Below are 17,597 nucleotides of genomic sequence, written 5' to 3'. Positions count from 1 at the left end.
AGGCCGGGAGTCCAGCCAGGAGAGAGTTGCAGTAGTCAAGGCGGGAGATGACCAGTGCTTGGACCAGGAGTTGCGTTGCATCCTTTGTGAGGAAAGACCGAATCTTGTTGATATTGTAGAAGGCAAATCTGCAGGATCGGGCTACAGAAGTGATGTTGGGGGTGCAGGATAGTTGGTCATTGAGGATTACACCCAGGTTCCTCGCAGTTGATGACGGCAATACTGTGATGCCCTTGACAATGACTGACAGGTCCATGCGAGGGCAGTCTTTCCCCGGAATGAAGCAGAGTTTGGTTTTATTCAGGTAAAGCTTGAGTTGATGCGCAGTTGTCCAGATGGAGATGTGAGTTGCAATGTGAGTGTCGGAGGTTGGGGGAAAAGAGAGGTGGGTGTCATCTGCGTAACAATGGTAAGAGTATCCATGTGATGTGATTACAGAGCCCAGTGATCTGGTGTATAATGAGAACAAAAGCGGTCCTAATACTGAGCCTTGAGGGACACCCGTGTCCAGAGAACAGGTTATGGACATAGAGCCATTCCATCTGACCTGAAAGGTGCGATTTGTCAGGTATGATGTTAACCAGGTCAGAGCAGAGTCAGTGATGCCAATATCAGCCAGGGTGGAGAGGAGGATTTGGTGGTTGACTGTGTCGAATGCAGCAGATAGGTCGAGGAGAATAAGAACGGAGGATGAGGCTCTGGCGTCTCGCAGGGATTCAGTCACTGTGAGGAGGGCCGTCTCAGTGGAGTGAGCAGTCCTGAATCCTGATTGATTAGGGTCAAGGAGGTTGTTCTGTGAGAGATAGGATGACAGATGGTTGTAGGCGGCACATTCCAGGGTTTTAGAGAGGAATGAAAGAAGAGATACAGGTCTGTAGCTTCGGATGTCAGCAGCGTCTAGGGTGTTTTTTTTTTAGGAGGTGCTTCACTGTAGCCATTTTAAAATCCGCTGGAATGACACCTGAGGTGAGGGAGGAGTTGATCAGGGTGGTGAGGAATGCAAGATGTCCTGTGAGATGTCTTGGAGAAGATTCGAGGGAATCAGGTCAAAGGAGCAGGTGGTGGCACGGTTAGACATAACAAGTGCGTGAACGTCTTCAGAGGTGAGAGGGCTAAAGCTGGTAAGGCCATCAGAGTTGAGAGTTGGGGGAGATGGTTTCAGGGAGGTTATAGGAGTGAATGAGAAGCTGATGTCTTTTACTTTCTTGGTAAAGTAAGTTGCAAAGTCAACAGCAGTGAGGGAGGAATGAGGGAGAGGGGTAGGAGGGGTAGGGAGGGAGGTGAACATGGAGAAGAGTTTCCTGGGATTGGAGGCGGATGAGTTGATCCTTGACAGGTAGAAGGCAGATTTAGCTGCCGAAACAGTTGAGGTGAAGTCAGAGAGGAGGTGGTGGTGGTAGTGAGCAAGGTCCTCATCCTGGCCCGATTTCTTCCATTTTCTCTCTGCTGTTTACTTCATGGGGGGGGGGAGAAAGTCACAAAGTGGTGGTCGGACACAATGAGAGGGGTAACAGAGTGCCGAGATGCCACAGGATCTTGTGAAGACAAGGTCAAGTTGGTTCCCGGCCTGAGGATGGGTGGAGAGGGGGAGAGTGTGAGGTCAAGTGTGGAGAAGAAGTCAATTAATTCAGATGAGTGCAGCTTTCCCGGGTGGATGTTGAAGTCACCGAGGACGACAAGTGGTGTGCCATCATCAGGGAAGCAGCTTAGGAGGGCATCCATCTCATCTAAAAAGTCACGGCGAGGACCAGGTGGGCAATAGATCACTATGATGTTGAGCTTGAAAGGAAGGGTGACAGAGACGGCGTGGAATTCAAGTGTAGATTGGGGTAGTCCAGAGGAAGGACCTGGTAGAACCACCTGGGTGAGATTCCAGCTCCTCCTCCTCGACCTGTTCGTCTTGTGGAGTGTGAAAATGAGTGGGCAGTTGAGAGGGCAGCTGGAGTGGCAGTGTTTTCTGTGGTGATCCATGTCTCTGTAAGGGCCAGGAAGTGGAGAGTCTGCAGGTAAGCATACGCTGAAATGGTGTCCGATTTTTTGACTGCAGACTGGCAGTTCCATAGCCCCCCTAGTACTTCAAGTTCTGTACCGGTGAAGAATGGTGGGTAGCAGAGATGGGTCTCTGGCAAAATCTTCTCCGGCTTAATGTCCTGACTGGGATAGGACACATGGCTGCGATGGGTGGTGGTTGAGATGTTATGCCTACCTCAATGGACTTCCTCGATGGACTCCCACAGATAGACTCCCTTGTCTTTGTTCAGCTGTCTTGACTCTCGCAGATAGACTCCGCTGTCTTTGTTCAGCTGTCTTCGTTTGGCTGTCCTGATGCTGCAGCTGACGCTGTAGTGACAAGGGCTGTATTCGAAACTGAATACTATCGTACTGCCTACTACATGCTGCGTTAGTATATACTGTATACTGCGTACTGAATGTGGGATTTAGTATGCTACTTCAGCAGACCGACGCCGTTCACACCGCAGTATGCAGTATGCAAGTTTCCCAGAATGCATTTCGTGGCGACCGGCAGCGGTAGTTGTAAAACAGGCGCAAAGCTGTTTTATTTCCCGCTGTAGCGCTGTTATTATGTCACTTTATTAAAAAAAAATGTTAACACTTAGATTTTTATTGAGTTTTCACATATAGGCGAAAAACAATACAACAAACAAGGTACAAGTTAGAGTAACAATAATAACACTAACATACTGTCTGGAGATGCTACTGTTCAGTCCACTATTCCATTTAGCATTCGTTCAGTTGGTGTCATGTCTCATGTAAATGTTCCATTTTTCCCAGTTCCTTTCAAATACGTTCACTTTGAGTCTCAGCAGGTATGTCAATTTTTCCATAACATGGATTTCCTGGACAATTCCCAGCCACTGCTCCTGGTTTGGAGCGTTCACATTGAGCCAGTTTCTTGTGACCGCTTTCTTGCTTGCTGCAAGTAATACTTTAGTCAAGTACAGATCTTCTTTCATTACAACCTTCTCAATATTCCCAAGATACATCACTAGACAAGTATTTGGGATTTCATATCCCAAAACATTTTTTACAACAGAGTTAACATTTTGCCAGTATATCCTCATTTTTATACAATTCCAGAAGATGTGTGCATGGTCCGCCTCAGTGCTCCCACATAATCTCCAGCAGTCTTGTTGTACAGCGAGTTGCCTAGATTTTATTTTTGGTGTTATAAAATAGCGAGTTAGGTTTTTCCAGCAGAACTCCCTCCATATTAAAGAATTTGTTGTTGTACATTGTGTCTCACACATATGATACCACTCCTCCTCTTGTATTTGGATTTTTAGTTCTGCTTCCCATTTTGCTTTTATATAAAGTGTTGAGTCCTTCCTACTCTCACCCAAAGCTCGATAGAAAGCAGAGATGGGCCGAGACCCCTTCTGTTTGTATGAATCGATAATAATTCCAATCACCTTATTTATAGTTTCATTTGACCTTATCTCTTTTGTGAAATAATCTCTCAACTGCAGATATCTGTAAAAGTCTTTGTTTTCGAGGCTGTACTTTGTCTTTAGATCTTGGAAACTTAGAAATTGCCCACCTTCTGATACTGTACATATTGCAGTCACACCTTTTTGTGTCCATCCTTTGAATGCTGGGTCGTACATCCCTGGCTTGAATTTTAAATCATACGCAAACCACACCAGATTGCATATATCCCTCTGAAGTTTGCATTTTCTTACAACAGTGCTCTATATTTTAAGTGTAAATGCTACTATTGGGTTCATAGCATGACTCAAAGCACCTATCAAATGTTTATCCCCCACCAATATCTGTGTTTGAAAACCCTGTACTTCCCTTTCCATTTCTTTCCATTTAGACTCATAGTCAGGTCTACACCAACAGGCCAAATACCTAAGTTGAGCTGCATAAAAATATTCTGAAAGGTTAGGTAAAGCCATCCCCCCCTTGCTTTTAGGTAGTTGAAGTGTCGTAAATTTTATTCTTGGTTTTTTACTATTCCAAATGAATCTAGAAATCATCTTGTCCCAGGCTAAAAATTTGTTTTGGGGGATATTAATTGGAAGAGCTTGAAATAAATATAACAATTTAGGTAAAATGTTCATTTTGACTGTCCGTATTCTAGCACTGAAGTCTAATGGGAGGGTAGACCACCTTTCCAAATCTTTTTTGATGTTTTTTTCAATTTCACTATAATTCTTTTCAAACATGTCGGGAAGTGTTTTACTCAGAGTTACACCGAGATACTTCATTGTTTTAGAATTCCATTTCAAATTATATGCATCTCTTATTTGTCGGGATGGAGAATAATTTAACGAGAGAATTTGAGTTTTTGATATATTGAGTTTATACCCTGAATAGTATTTGTAATTCTCCAGAAGAGACATTAGGTGTGGGAAACATATATCTGGTTGTTCAAGAAAAATAATTATATCATCCGCGAAAAGGCCAATGATATGTTCAGTCCCCCCTACAGTGACACCCTGCAGTTCCCCAATCTGCCTTATTGCCTGTGCTAAAGGCTCGACATATAAAGCAAAAAGAGTGGGAGACAGACAGCAACCTTGTCTTGTCCCCCTCTCCAACTGAATTGAATTGGACAAGCTTCCATTTACTCTGATCTTAGCTGTGGGCTCTTGATACATAGTTTTAATACATTGGATTACCTTTTCATTGAAGCCAAATCTCTTTAATACCTCATATAAGAATAACCAACTAACACTATCAAACGCTTTTTCAGCATCCAAACTAACCAGAATTGTATTTGTACCACTTTTTTGGGCATTGTCTAGAATATGGAGGGTTCTTCTAATATTATCGTGTGTTTGGCGACCTTTAATAAAACCGGTTTGGTCTTCATCAATCAAATCTGGTATGAAGGCCTCAAGTCTTTTGTAAATAATTGATGTAAATAATTTGTAGTCCACATTTAAAAGTGAAATTGGCCTATAATTTTTGCAGTCTTCTTTATCTTTGCCTTCTTTAGGTAAAACGGTAATAATCGCTTCCTTCCACGATGGGGGGCCCCCACCCTCGTTAAGGGTCCAGTTAAAGCAGGACAGAAGCAAAGGTGTTAGCTCCTTCTGAAAGGCCTTATACCATTCCGAAGGGTACCCGTCACTACCTGGTGATTTACTAGTCTTTAACCTACTGATTGCAGCTTCTAGCTCCTTAATTGTGAGTTGTGACGTAATAGTGTCATTCTGTGTCTCACCAATAGATGGCAGGTCAAGTGTGTCAAGAAAACTTCTTATTGTTTTTTCATCAGCTGACAATGGTTTAGAATAGAGCTTCTTATAATATTCTTCAAATATTTTTCCTATTTTTTCTGGTTCGTGTGATAGTTGGTTGGTTTGAGGGTTCCTTATTTTATGAATTGTGTTAATGGCCTGCTGTTTCCGCAGTCGTCTAGCTAAGAGTCTTGTTGCTTTTGGGCCTGATTCATAGTATGTCTGCTTTATAAATCTTGCCCTCTTTTCTATATCTGTCCTGAGTATCTCATTTATCTCTTCCCTTGCCTTCTTTATTTGTTGTAATACGGACTGATTCTCTGTATTTTTATGTTTCTTTTCCAATTCTTGCAGTTTTTCTACTTTGTGCTTATATATAGCTAGTCAAGCCTTTTTTTGTGATGCTGTCAAAGCGATTAATTTCCCCCGAATGACTGCCTTCATACCATCCCATAGAATTGCAGGGTTTACTTCCCCGTTATCGTTCTCTTCTATATACCTTTTTATTTCTTCTCTTATCTGTTTCACATTTGCCTGATTGTTCAAAATGCCCACATTTAGCCTCCATACAGTATTTATTTTCCTAATATTCAGGTGTATTGTCAGGCTAATCCCACTGTGGTCTGATATATCTGCCACCCCGATTTTACATTCTGTGACCCTGTGGATTTCACTTGTATTAATTAAAAAGTAGTCAATTCTGGAGTAGACAGAATGGGGTACCGAATAATGTGTATAGTCCCTTTCTAGTGGGTGGAGTTCTCTCCATACATCAATTAGTCCCATTTCCTGCACTGATGTATTGATAAATTTGGATAGATGCTTCTTGCTTCTTTTTGGGCTTGTTGTATCCAGGTTATGATTCATGACCACATTATAATCTCCTCCACATATCAATATACCTTCAGTTTCTATAGCAATAGTGTCAAACAGAGTTTTGAAAAAACATTTAGTGCTTTCTGGGGGGGCGTATACATTGATCATTGTCACCATTGTGTTTTCTATGGAGCTAGAACAGTCTCATAATTCATAAATGCACACAGAAATTCATAAATGCACAAAAAAGATTTACAAATGTATTTGTAAGAGGAGGTTGTCTGTAGCCAATCAGATGTCTCCCTCCTTTACAGCCAATCACGTGAGTGTCTCCCCCAAAAGTCTAAAACACAACTCCGCCCGCACCGGTTCATCTTCCCCAGAATGAGGGAATAAATTACTTCCATAAAATGCTTCTTTATAAAAGAAAAATAGATATTTATATAACTGTACACCTAATCTATACAGCATAAAGACAGGGAGCACAGGAAGAAGGGAAATTATCTCCAGAAATAAGGTCGATTCTGGCTCTAGCACCCATATCCCTCCAACGCAACGCACTCACGTGATTGGCTGTAAAGGAGGGAGACATCTGATTGGCTACAGACAACCTCCTCTTAGAAAAAACGCATTTGTGGATCAGAGTCACGTCAGGGGAGTCTCAAAAGTTTCACACACAAATGCAGGGAGGTTTACAAATTAAAAGCACTTTGTAAATACAGGTCCAACAGTTCATATATGATGTAACAAGCCCCAAATGCGTATTTGATGAAGATTGCAAATACTTTAACATTCATGTATTTGTGATTTTTTTTTAGATTTGTGTGTGCATTGGAAATATGTTTATGAATCTTGTTTTTTATATGTGAATATTTTTTACTTACATATGAAATAAAACATATTTGTGTGTGCATTGAAAATGTATTTGTGTTTTGAGTCACATGTATATACAAATCCCCAAATACATTTGTAAATCTTTTTTGTGCATTTATGAATTTCTGTGTGCATTTATGAATTATGAGACTGTTCTAGCTCCATAGTTTTCTAGTTTTCCTTTAATTAATACAAATCTCCCTTCATTGTCCCTAATTTCTTTAAGACATTCAAATTGAACTGCATTTGTGATAAGGATAGCCACTCCCCTCTTCTGGCTGGGTCTGTAGCTACTATAAAATGTATTCCTAAAACCAAAGCGTTTTAACTTTTCATGCTCTTGTTGAGGCAGGTGAGTTTCCTGCAAAAATAATACTTGAGCCTTTTCTTTTTTCAATTTAGCCAGGACCTTGCTCCTCTTGACTGGATTATTCATCCCATTTACATTAAGTGACACCAGTTTTATATTATTATATGGCATTTAAATGATCCAATCCCATGTTACATTCTTTAGCCTCCAGACAACTTGAAACTGCACAGACCTGAACATCTGGACAACGTGTGCAAACTGAAAAAAACAAAGAAAAAACATTTGACTCCCAAGTTGGGGTGATTCTTCGCCACCCTGAGTCCCCGTTGGTAGGCTGAGGGGAGATCCTCCTCCTGGAGGGCCCCTCACTAGAGGTGAAACACGCAATTTCACACATCCTAGCAGTCCAACGTCATCCGATAGCATGTATTTTGTATACCAAGTGAAGTCTTTAGCATTGGTCTGACTTATTTTGGCCCCATATACCAGCGTAGAAGAAAAAAAATATATATTTGAAAACATTATAATAATAATAAAGTAGCTGCCCTGCCAAACCATATTTGAATGAAAATAAGATATCCCTCAAAATTAAAACATACTCGTGTTGATTGTCTGTTACTCATAATTTGAGTGCAATAATCAAATAATAAATAATAAAGAATGAAGTGCGGATATTTTCCTTTTTCTTTTTTTCCATAACGGTTTAAGTCTCATCACAGGCAGGAGTGATAAATCAGTCAAAATATTAACTTCTCACCGCTGGTTTCTTTAAGGAGCCAACCACATACCGTGACAAGGTAGAGAATAAAGATTACTTGGGGGGAATCCGCTCAAACTCCTGTAATCTTTCCCTCGCGCGGACCACAGCATCTGTGCTCATCTCCCCGGCTCGCTGCCATGTCGGGGCTCGAAGAAGCCGTTCCATCTCCCGGCTCGGGTTGGCGGCGCTGCTGCCTGGTGTTTCCACTGAGTAGCCCCTCTTCCTTAGCTCCTGGGCTGCGTCTTGTGCGCTCTCGTAGGTGCGTGTTCCCGAGTCCCAGTGAATGCGCATCTTGTCCAGCGGAGTCTGGAAACGAATTCCTCTCTCTTTCAGGAGCCTCTTTATCCCCGTGTATGCCTTGCGCTTCTTAACAACTTCTGTGGCATAGTCATGATGGAATGACAATTTTCTTTCCCCAGGCTTTTTTCAATACTGCTTCTTTGGTATTAAACTCCAAAAAATTTACCACTATAGACCTGGGTGGCTGGTTCTGCTCCGGTTTACGGGCTAAAGCTCTGTGTGCGCGCTGAATGTGCAGGCTATTATCCGCTGTCAGTGCAAGCTCACTTTTCAGAAGTTCCACAAAGTCAGGCACGGAGTTACCTTCCTTCCCTTCGGGTACGCCGTAAATGCGAATGTTATTCCGCCTAGACCGCCCCTCAATATCTGTCAACTTTTCCTGCATTGTTTTTTGTCTTTCCATGGACTTAATGAGCGCCTCCTTCATGGCCGTGTTAGCCGACTCAGTCTCATTGATCCGTGCTTGGTAAATTTCCTGTTTGAGATCTTTGAGTTCATTTTTCATGTCTTCCTTAAGTTCTTCTTTGAGAGTGTGTAGATCCACTTTGTGCTCAGTCCTGAAGTCGCGTATTTCCTTACTGATAGTTTGAAGCACGGAGCACATGTTTTCCACAGGGTTGTCGTCGTTAGCACACTGAGTGTCGGCCATCTCCGGTGAATTCTTCCCTTCTTGAATGTCACGTTTCGTTTGACTTTTAGTTGTTACTCCCCTATTCATTCCAAAGTAAAATTCTTCTATGAATTGCTCAGCAATAGTGAATTCAGGGGGGCTAATTCTAACTTGCTATCGGGAGCTCGAGCTCATGCAGCCATCTCGTCGTCTTGCTCCACCGGAAGTCCCACTTTATTAAATTTTAATATTTTTTCATGCGAGAAAGTAACCGTTTAGATCCCCAATGTGCGGTTAGTTTACCCAAATGACGGCTGTTTAGTAATTTGCCTCAATGTTTTCGGAGAAGTGAAGCTCCGGAAGGAGCGGGTCGTCTCAGAGGCAGCAGCCCGTCTCCAGAGGTGTTCCGCCGGCCAACATGCATCGTCGTCCCGGGGGAGACAGCAAGCCAGTTATCTTAACCGCTGTTTGTAGTGGACAGTATACAGTATAGCGCTGTCTCGGGAGCTCTGCATGTACAGAAATCACCAAATATTAATAAAAAAAAGTTTGAATTAACAGAGTACTTTTTTTCATTTCATATGTACAACAGCCTGGATTTCTATTGTACCTATATAGCTTTCGTCACAATAACCAAGTAGCCTATGCACTGTACTTATGTAAACAAATATAAACGCCGTACTGCTCCGGAGTACGTGACGACGTCATGAGGCTTATGGACAGTATAAAAGGTGAGCAGAGGCAGGAAAAAACTGAGGGAGACAAAGGAGAAAATTGAAAACAGCAAAATAGATACTGTAAATGTCGTATTTATCAGTTGTGAGAGGCCACAATGTGGCACAAAGAAGACGGAGGGAGAGGACCAGGATGAATCTTCTTTCAATCATATGTGAATATGAATATGAAGCCAATGTAAGTAAACCAAACATTTATAAGTGTCAGTTAGGGGCAGTTGTAGTTCTTAACCTGGGCATACAGTTGTGCCAGATAAGTCAATAAATAATATTCAGAGATAAACACGTTTATTAAGAAACAATTCATAAGGCCTTCTTGAAACAGTTAACTTAAAATAAGAGAACTTGAACAGTCATGTGAAGTGATACAACAAAGAAAAAACATTTGCCCCTGCTCCCACAGGCTGCGCCTCGAGGGCAATATTTACAATTAAATGCCCGGACTCCTGTGGTCCGCCTCTTCTTGGGAGAGGGGGACTTAAGGCGAGACTTCCGCCTTTCAAGGCGGACAGTAAATGCCTTGGTCCAGGCTTTGGGGTGTGGCAAGGACCACGGATGGGGAGACGCCCTGGAGGTTGCAGTCTTCCTCTACTGGCTGGCCAGTGCCACCTTGTATCGGGTGGTATCGGAGGCCTTCGATATCCCCACCAGCACAGTCCACGATATCGTGCATCGGGTGGCAGACAGCATCATGGCCATCTATGCCAGGGTGGTGCATTTTCCTGCTGCAGATGAGCTGGAGGGCATTGGGGAAGGCTTTGCCCACCTTGCTGGCTCCCGTGCCTTTTGCCGTGTTGTTGGCTGCATCGACGGGACGCACGTCAGGATAAAGCCACCTGCAGCAAACAAGGATGATTACCTGAATAGGTATGCTGCATACAAAGTTCTATTTAATCCCATCTTAATTAGGTTAAGGTTACGATTATTTTCATTATTGATTAATCTGAAGATTATTTAAATAATGAATCGATTAGTTGTTTGGTCAATAAAATGTTAAAAAATGTTGAAAAATATCAATCAGTGTTTCCCAAACCACAAGATGACGTCCTCAAATGTCTTGTTTTGTCCACAAACCAAAGAGATACTCAGTTTATTGTCATAAAGGAACAAAGAAACCAGAAATATTCACATGTAAGAAGCTAGAATCAGAGAATTTGGACTTCAAAATAGTTGACGATTAATTTAATAATCGATTATTGTTCAATTAATCGATTAATTGTTGCAGCTCTAATGTTAATGTGAACTATTTAGTGATTTTTTTTAATTTTTCTTTTTACACAGGAAGCTTTTCCACTCGATCCAGCTTCAGGTGGTCTGTGATCGTAAGGGTTTCTTCCTGAACACATTCACTGGTATGGATGGTAAATCAATATTTAACAGAATGATAATAGGCCTAATTACTTTGACCTGGATTACATTGATATGTGATTTTTAAATTTTTTTGAGGAATATCGATTGCTTTTATTTGTGATTTAAAAGGTCTGTATCAGAAGTGTTTACAATCAAGTACTCATTTTCTTTTTTTTTCACGACCACTACTTACAGGCCTACCTGGTGCAGTCCACGGGTCCTGCGGTGGAGCTCGATGTACCATCAGCAGCTCTACCCTCCTCCGGGCTGGATCATCCTTGGGGATGGGGGTTATCCCTGCCTGGTGACACCTATCTCCCTCATAACCCCGTACAGGGAGCCGGTGCAGAATCCTGTGCAGGCCAGGTACAACCGGCATCACTCCAGGGCCAGATGTGTGGTGGAGAGGGCATGAAAACCCGGTGGCGCAGCATCTTCCTGAAGGCTCTTGAGGTAAAAGAGAGCATAAGATGTGTGTAAATGTAACTAGTACATAATGGCTGACAGCTGAGCAGTACATTATACAGAAGTACAGGTAAAAAAAAAATTGTTTACACAGCATTTTAATAAATTAGGATTAAAATGATTTTGGTTTAATAACTTTATGCAGTTACATAACTCACCTCTTTGTTTCTGTAGGTTAAATCTACCTTTGTCCCGGTGGTGGTGTCCACCTGTGCCTTCCTCCACAACCTCTCCATCCACAACGGGGATTTGGTGGAGCCAGATGTGGAGGAAGGGGTGGACCATGGAGACGAGGAGGAGCAGGCATACCGGCCCGGAGACCAAATGCCAGGGGACAATGTCAGAGACAGACTGGCAGCAGAGGTCTCAGCTCCTGGAGCCGTTATCCCTGCACTGCAGGAGCATGACTATTAGTCATAAAGAATTTATTTGTATATATTATTTTGTATATAGTTGACATAAGTATAAGCCCTGTGAAGACAAACTGTAAAAATAAAATCTACTATACAAATAGAATGGCACTGCCTCGCCAGGAATTTTTGGAAATGTACCTGAGGGTTAATAGTAACCATTCTCAAAACAGTATTAGCAACTAGGCAATTAATGTCATGCGTGTTCTCCCAAAATCTTTTTTTTTTTAAACAATGTGCCTCATCCACCTTCATTGTGATACAAAATATAACATACAATAACATTTATGCAAGATGTAATACTGTTATATGACATCTTGCATAAATGTTATATGAATATGTTTTCTGGGATGACATAATTTGAACACCAGTGACACTAGAAACAAATATAACCAGACAAATGCAATTTATTTTTTTTAAACTTTCTCCAACATCAGCATCAATGACTTCTCCCTTCTCTCCTCCCTTTCTGCATTTTCTTTCTCTCTGTGCTCAGTCCACTCTCTCCATTCTCTCTTCCTCTTCTCTTCTCTCTCCAATCGCTCTCTCTCCTTCCTCTCCTCTCTCTCCAGCTGCTCTCTCTCCCTCTTCTCTTCTCTCTCCAATCGCTCTCTCTCCTTCCTCTCCTCTCTCTCCAGTGCTTCTCTTTCTCGTCTTTCCTCCCTCTCCATATATATTCTTTCCCTCTCCTCATCCTTCTCTGACACTTGAGAGATAAGCTGAAACCACTCGGACCCCTTCTTCCTCTTGGCCACTGGTGGCTCTGAGGTGGCTTCCCTTGGAGAGGGAGGAGAGGCCACTACCACATCCTGGCTGGATGAATCAATTGAGACCGGAGGCACAATGCTGGGCCTCCGGCCCAAAAACTCATCCATCAATTTAAACCACCTCCAGGATGCGGCAGTGGCCTCTCCTCCCTCTGTGCTTACTCCTGTCTTGGGGGCTTTCAACTCCTACACAACACAATACACACACACACACACACACACACACACACACACTTGAAGCATCTTAAACATTTATCCAACCTCATTTATCTTTTATATTTTCTAATTTAACATGTCTTGTGTACAAGACATGTACTCTGTGTTGACAAGTGATTGCATTGCAGAAGGTCTAACAGAACGTGTGGAGGCCACTTTGCCAGCTTGATAACTTACCTTATATTTTTGTTTCAGGTTCTCCCATTTTCTTTTTACCTTGGTGGGCTCCACCTTCCCCACCAAGGCATTCACTCTGACAAACTCTCTGAATAAAATAAAATAAACGTAGTTACTTCAACAACAAGTTAATCCAACGTACCGGTATTATAATTCTAAAATCTAACAGAGGAGCACGACAAGATGAATTATGTAAGACTATCGCCTTCATTAAACGGCTTCCGAGTAATTATGATGGTTAACTGACTTATTGCAGGAGCTACCACGTCTCCCTCTGTCCCTCCCTCTCCCGAGCAACATCAGCGCCCACGAACCGATATCCCTACCGACTGTCCCTCGTCTCAGCGGCACCGTGACAGAAATGCGCGCCGTAACATGTAAACTATTTAGCTTTTATATACTTAACTATTCAATTATTCAACTATTAACAACCAAACTTACTCGAAACCCTTTTGGGCGGCATTTCGCCTTCCGCTGAAAAGGCTGTCGTTGGCTGCGCGCCACTCGATCAGTCGCTCCGTGTCCTGCTCTGTCCCTAATTAAAAAGAAATAAAACACGATACGTAACGTTACATTAGTGTTTTGTTGTTTTCTGATCACTCGGGTACACCAAATTAAGAAGGAGGTAATTTAAATGTGATACTTACATTTGTATTCCCCTGGAATGCTCTCTTGCTCCGCCATTACTCGATTTATCCAGGCTCCAGCGCATTGCATTGTGGGAAACAGTAGGCAGAGTAGACTGGTCGGATGCATACTGGAAATATTCTCTGAATCAGTACGACATCCGGGAACTTTTCGCATACTGCAGATTTTGCTTTTGTTTGCATACTGCATACTGCATACTACATTTTGGCCAAATCAGTACGTACTAGCAGTATAGTATGCGGTTTCGAATACAGCCAAGCTCTTAAGTGCTTGGTTTACCTGATGCAGGTTTAGCCCCTCCCTCCAATTAAGTCTATTCACTACAGCTGAGATGACTGAAACGAGATAATTGCCCACTCAGTATGAACAGCTTCACAAGAATTTAAACAACAAGCTATCTAGACAAGACTTAGGGCCCTAGTTTCGTGGCGCAGCGCAGGGCGGCGGAGGGTGGCGGAGCCGGTGCAATGCAAGTTTCGACCCGCGCAGCCTTGCGCACCGTCAGTTTGGCAGTTTGGTGGATCGCCTGCGCCAAGACGGGTGTGGCGGCGCAGCAGGGGGAGGCGTCACAGATTCAGCTTGGCGTAGTGGTCGTTTCGTGGCAAAAAGCCTCACCGAGACTGCGCTGAAAGCTCGCCAGCTCCAACTAGGTCTACTTTTGGCGCAAGGCGTAAATAAAGTCCATTCATTCAATGCGAATCACAGCTGGCGGAGTGGAAGTTTGGCTGACGGCGCGCAGTGCGCACACGTCACCGAGACCAGGCAGGTTTCCACAGTTCCAGGCACATTTAAATGCAATACATAATCACAACAAACACTATTTAATGCAACTAACTGAATCAACACGTGAATTTATATCTATATAGATTGTCCCGTCACATCTGACGTCAGATCAAAGGCGGATGGCACGCGTAACGGAAACTCAGCCTCTCAGACCAAAACATCTCCCTCTCTCTCTCCTGTTTTTTATAATATGGGCATTGTTATTATTATGATACGCGCGCACAGCGTGTGATGCGTGTGGTGGGAGCGGCGGCGCTGCTTCTGTCATCGGGTTGTCAAATGACGGAACTTGCACTGAACCTCGCCTAACGCATTAAAGGAGAGGAGAGGAGCTCATTTGATTGGTGAAGATCTGAATCGGCTGTATTAATCCCAGTCCACGCCTCGTCTCCTCCTCGTCTCCCACTCACGCGTTCTTCTCCTCCCTCTTTCCCACTTGCTCGGGTGGGAGTGACGGGAGGTGTGCCTGCGCGAGCCTGCGCGGTGCACGAAACTTGCAAAGTCCAGGCGGACACACCCCGTCGGCACGGCGCAGGTGCGCTGAAAGCTGACTGCGCCTGGTCTACGAAACTAGGGCCCTTAATGTTACAACTAGCTCTACTCACAGAATGCCTAAACCCAAATCTACAATTCATTTCTGACTTACCAACAAGTTACAAAGCAGCTTCCTTCCTTTCTTCAGACAAAATGTAGTTTTTATTTAATCATTAAATTATTATCACTGTCCACACACAATAATCAACATCATTCAAATGACTATGTCTGCATGAAAGTAATTGTTAAATATGCAAATAAGTGTTGGGGTTGTAGCAGGAGCAGATTTGGTTATCAACAGTTAACTATCAATATCAATATGATTATCGGTATTAATAATTATATTTAATATATTATCATGATATAATCATGAATAAACGGGGCACCACCCTGGGATCAGGGAAAAGATAACCTAAAACTGTATTCAGTCTCAATATAAAGTTTTATACTCACATGCCAATCATCGTGATCATTGGCATGGAAGCACAAAAACAATCTAACAATTAAGAAGGGCGTGAAATTCAAGCACTAGCCTTCACAACCTGCTGTTATCCAGTGACACATACACAACAAGCACAAGAGACCGCTAGTTATAATATAATAAGATTTATTAAAATCAGTAATAATGATCACAATCAATAACACTGCAATTAACAAAGCCTTATTACCTAACTACCTAACACACAAAGCTAAGCTAAACAAAGGGAGAGACACACGTGGAGTGTGTGTGTGCGTATGTGTGCGTGCGTGTGCATGTGCGTGTGTGTGCGTGTCGAGAGAGAGGGAGAGATGGCTATGTGCGGCCACCAGATGGAGCTATTCCTCGCAGCGTTCAGGGGCGGAGCCACTGATGTCCGATGGGGTAGCGAGAGAGAGAGAGAGGTGGAGCTATTCCTCGCAGCGTTCAGGGGCGGAGCCACTGACGTCCGATGGAGTAGCGAGAGAGAGAGAGAGAGGGAGAGAGATAGCCGTATGTAGCCACCAGATGTAGCTATGTCCCTAGCGTCCGCCGGGAACAGCTGGCTTAGGACACGTGTGTGCGGCGTGTATGTGTGTGTGTGTGTGTTAGCGGGACACAAACAAAGAGAGAGAATGCGCAAGCGATATTCTGAGGCACAGAAAGCGTGCCGCTATCACCCGGGCGCGCGTGAATGAACTGGCGTTTATTCCGCGAGACCGGTCTTTTAACTGATAGTAGAGGCTTTCTGAGCTCGCAAATATGGCGGAGGTTAGTCGGAAACACTGTTACAGAAATCAACCCAGCTGCGTGGGTGCACGATCAGCATTCACATACAGCAGCACATGAACAAACGGACTCGGCGATCCGCGATCAGAACTTAAAACACATTAACAAGAATTACAAGCATGTCCTACACTATCGAATCTCTGCTTCTGCCCAGACAAATAGCCTCTTACTTTTGTCGATGTGAGATGCGTCGATGTGAGGGTTTCGTCCAGTGCGGTGATGGCGTTCCTTGACGCCGGCAACGGACGGTAATTTGTGGGCGCTCGTTCAGCGCCGGATCCAATTGGTTGAAGAAAACCGTTAGTTATTCTTCCTTCTGCAGGGAAATGATGAACAATCGCGGGGCTCGGCGATTTAGTCAGCTGATTTCAGACAAAGACGGGTCGAGTTATCCGTTCTGCTGGCAGCTGGGACGAAGAAAGTTTTTCTTCTTACCGCGGGGAACGGGAGAGTCGCGCTGTCGCGGTGGTCTCCTCTGGATCCAAAATGATAAACAAAAGAAAAATAAAACGAGTAGAGAAAAAGAGGGGTAAAACAGTCTGTTGCTCGTCCAGCGAGTTTGGGGGAAAGACTGCGGCCTAGGACAAAGGGAAACGCTGCAGACGTAATCTTCACCTCCTGGTGTAACGCAAGTTACTTTGGAGAGAGAGAGGGATCTGGTGCCGCCGGGATTTATAGCTCACGGCTGGTCCGGGGGATCCCCTGGAGTCCCATGCAGTTGTCAGCCAATAGGGCACCATTTGTGTGACGTCAGATCTCGCGACCAGGTGGAGGTGACACTAAAATGGTGGTTGTATTTTTTTATCTCCTTTGTCCCTTTGTCTGGCCGCATTGTGTAGGCTTTGTAGGCCGCATTGTGTAGTCCTAATGGTAAGGTCCCAACAGTCCCCCTTTTGGTCTGAAGGTTGAGGTGTGGGACGCAACCTTCGGAGCAACATAAGGGCCGAACCGTCCATGTATTCCTTGAAACACGTGGGAGTCCAAACAGTCTGTATATTCCATGGAAAAGTGGTTAACCAGTTCATTCAGGTTAAAGTCCATAACTTTGATGGAGGCGTTGTCTGGACAGAGATTGAGGCAAAGTCTGGGCAGAGATTGAGGCAAAGTCTGGACAGAGATTGAGGCAAAGTCTTGGCAGAGACTTCTAACTATCTAACCTATATTAAACATCACTAAGGCACAATTTATACAAACATCAGCATTATCATTTCGTTCGGGAAATTTCAAACAGGACCCATTCCTATTATGAAAAACAGAACGAAGACGGAAGGAAAGAGAGGAAAAGGAAAAGGGGTTAGTGGTCGCTAGGCTTACTCCGGGTGGAGGTTGGAGTTGGAGGTTCCTGGGGTCTACTGAGATCGGGATTGCATTGCCAAGACCATAAACCA

The 17,597-nt window shown here is 43.6% G+C and overlaps 1 long non-coding RNA gene across 1 annotated transcript; it reads right to left on the bottom strand.

The window, feature by feature from the left end:
- Nucleotides 1–12,998: 12,998 nt before the first annotated feature.
- Nucleotides 12,999–13,873, bottom strand: LOC311015528. Its single transcript, XR_014597361.1, has 3 exons — nucleotides 13,646–13,873; nucleotides 13,440–13,533; nucleotides 12,999–13,086 (listed from the first exon to the last, which is right to left on the bottom strand). It is a non-coding gene; the product is annotated as an uncharacterized lncRNA (long non-coding RNA).
- Nucleotides 13,874–17,597: the final 3,724 nt, after the last annotated feature.

Source organism: Eutrigla gurnardus (assembly GCF_963514095.1).
Source record: "Eutrigla gurnardus genome assembly, chromosome: 7".
NCBI lineage: Eukaryota > Metazoa > Chordata > Actinopteri > Perciformes > Triglidae > Eutrigla > Eutrigla gurnardus.
This window is presented reverse-complemented; position numbering and strand designations above follow the sequence as displayed.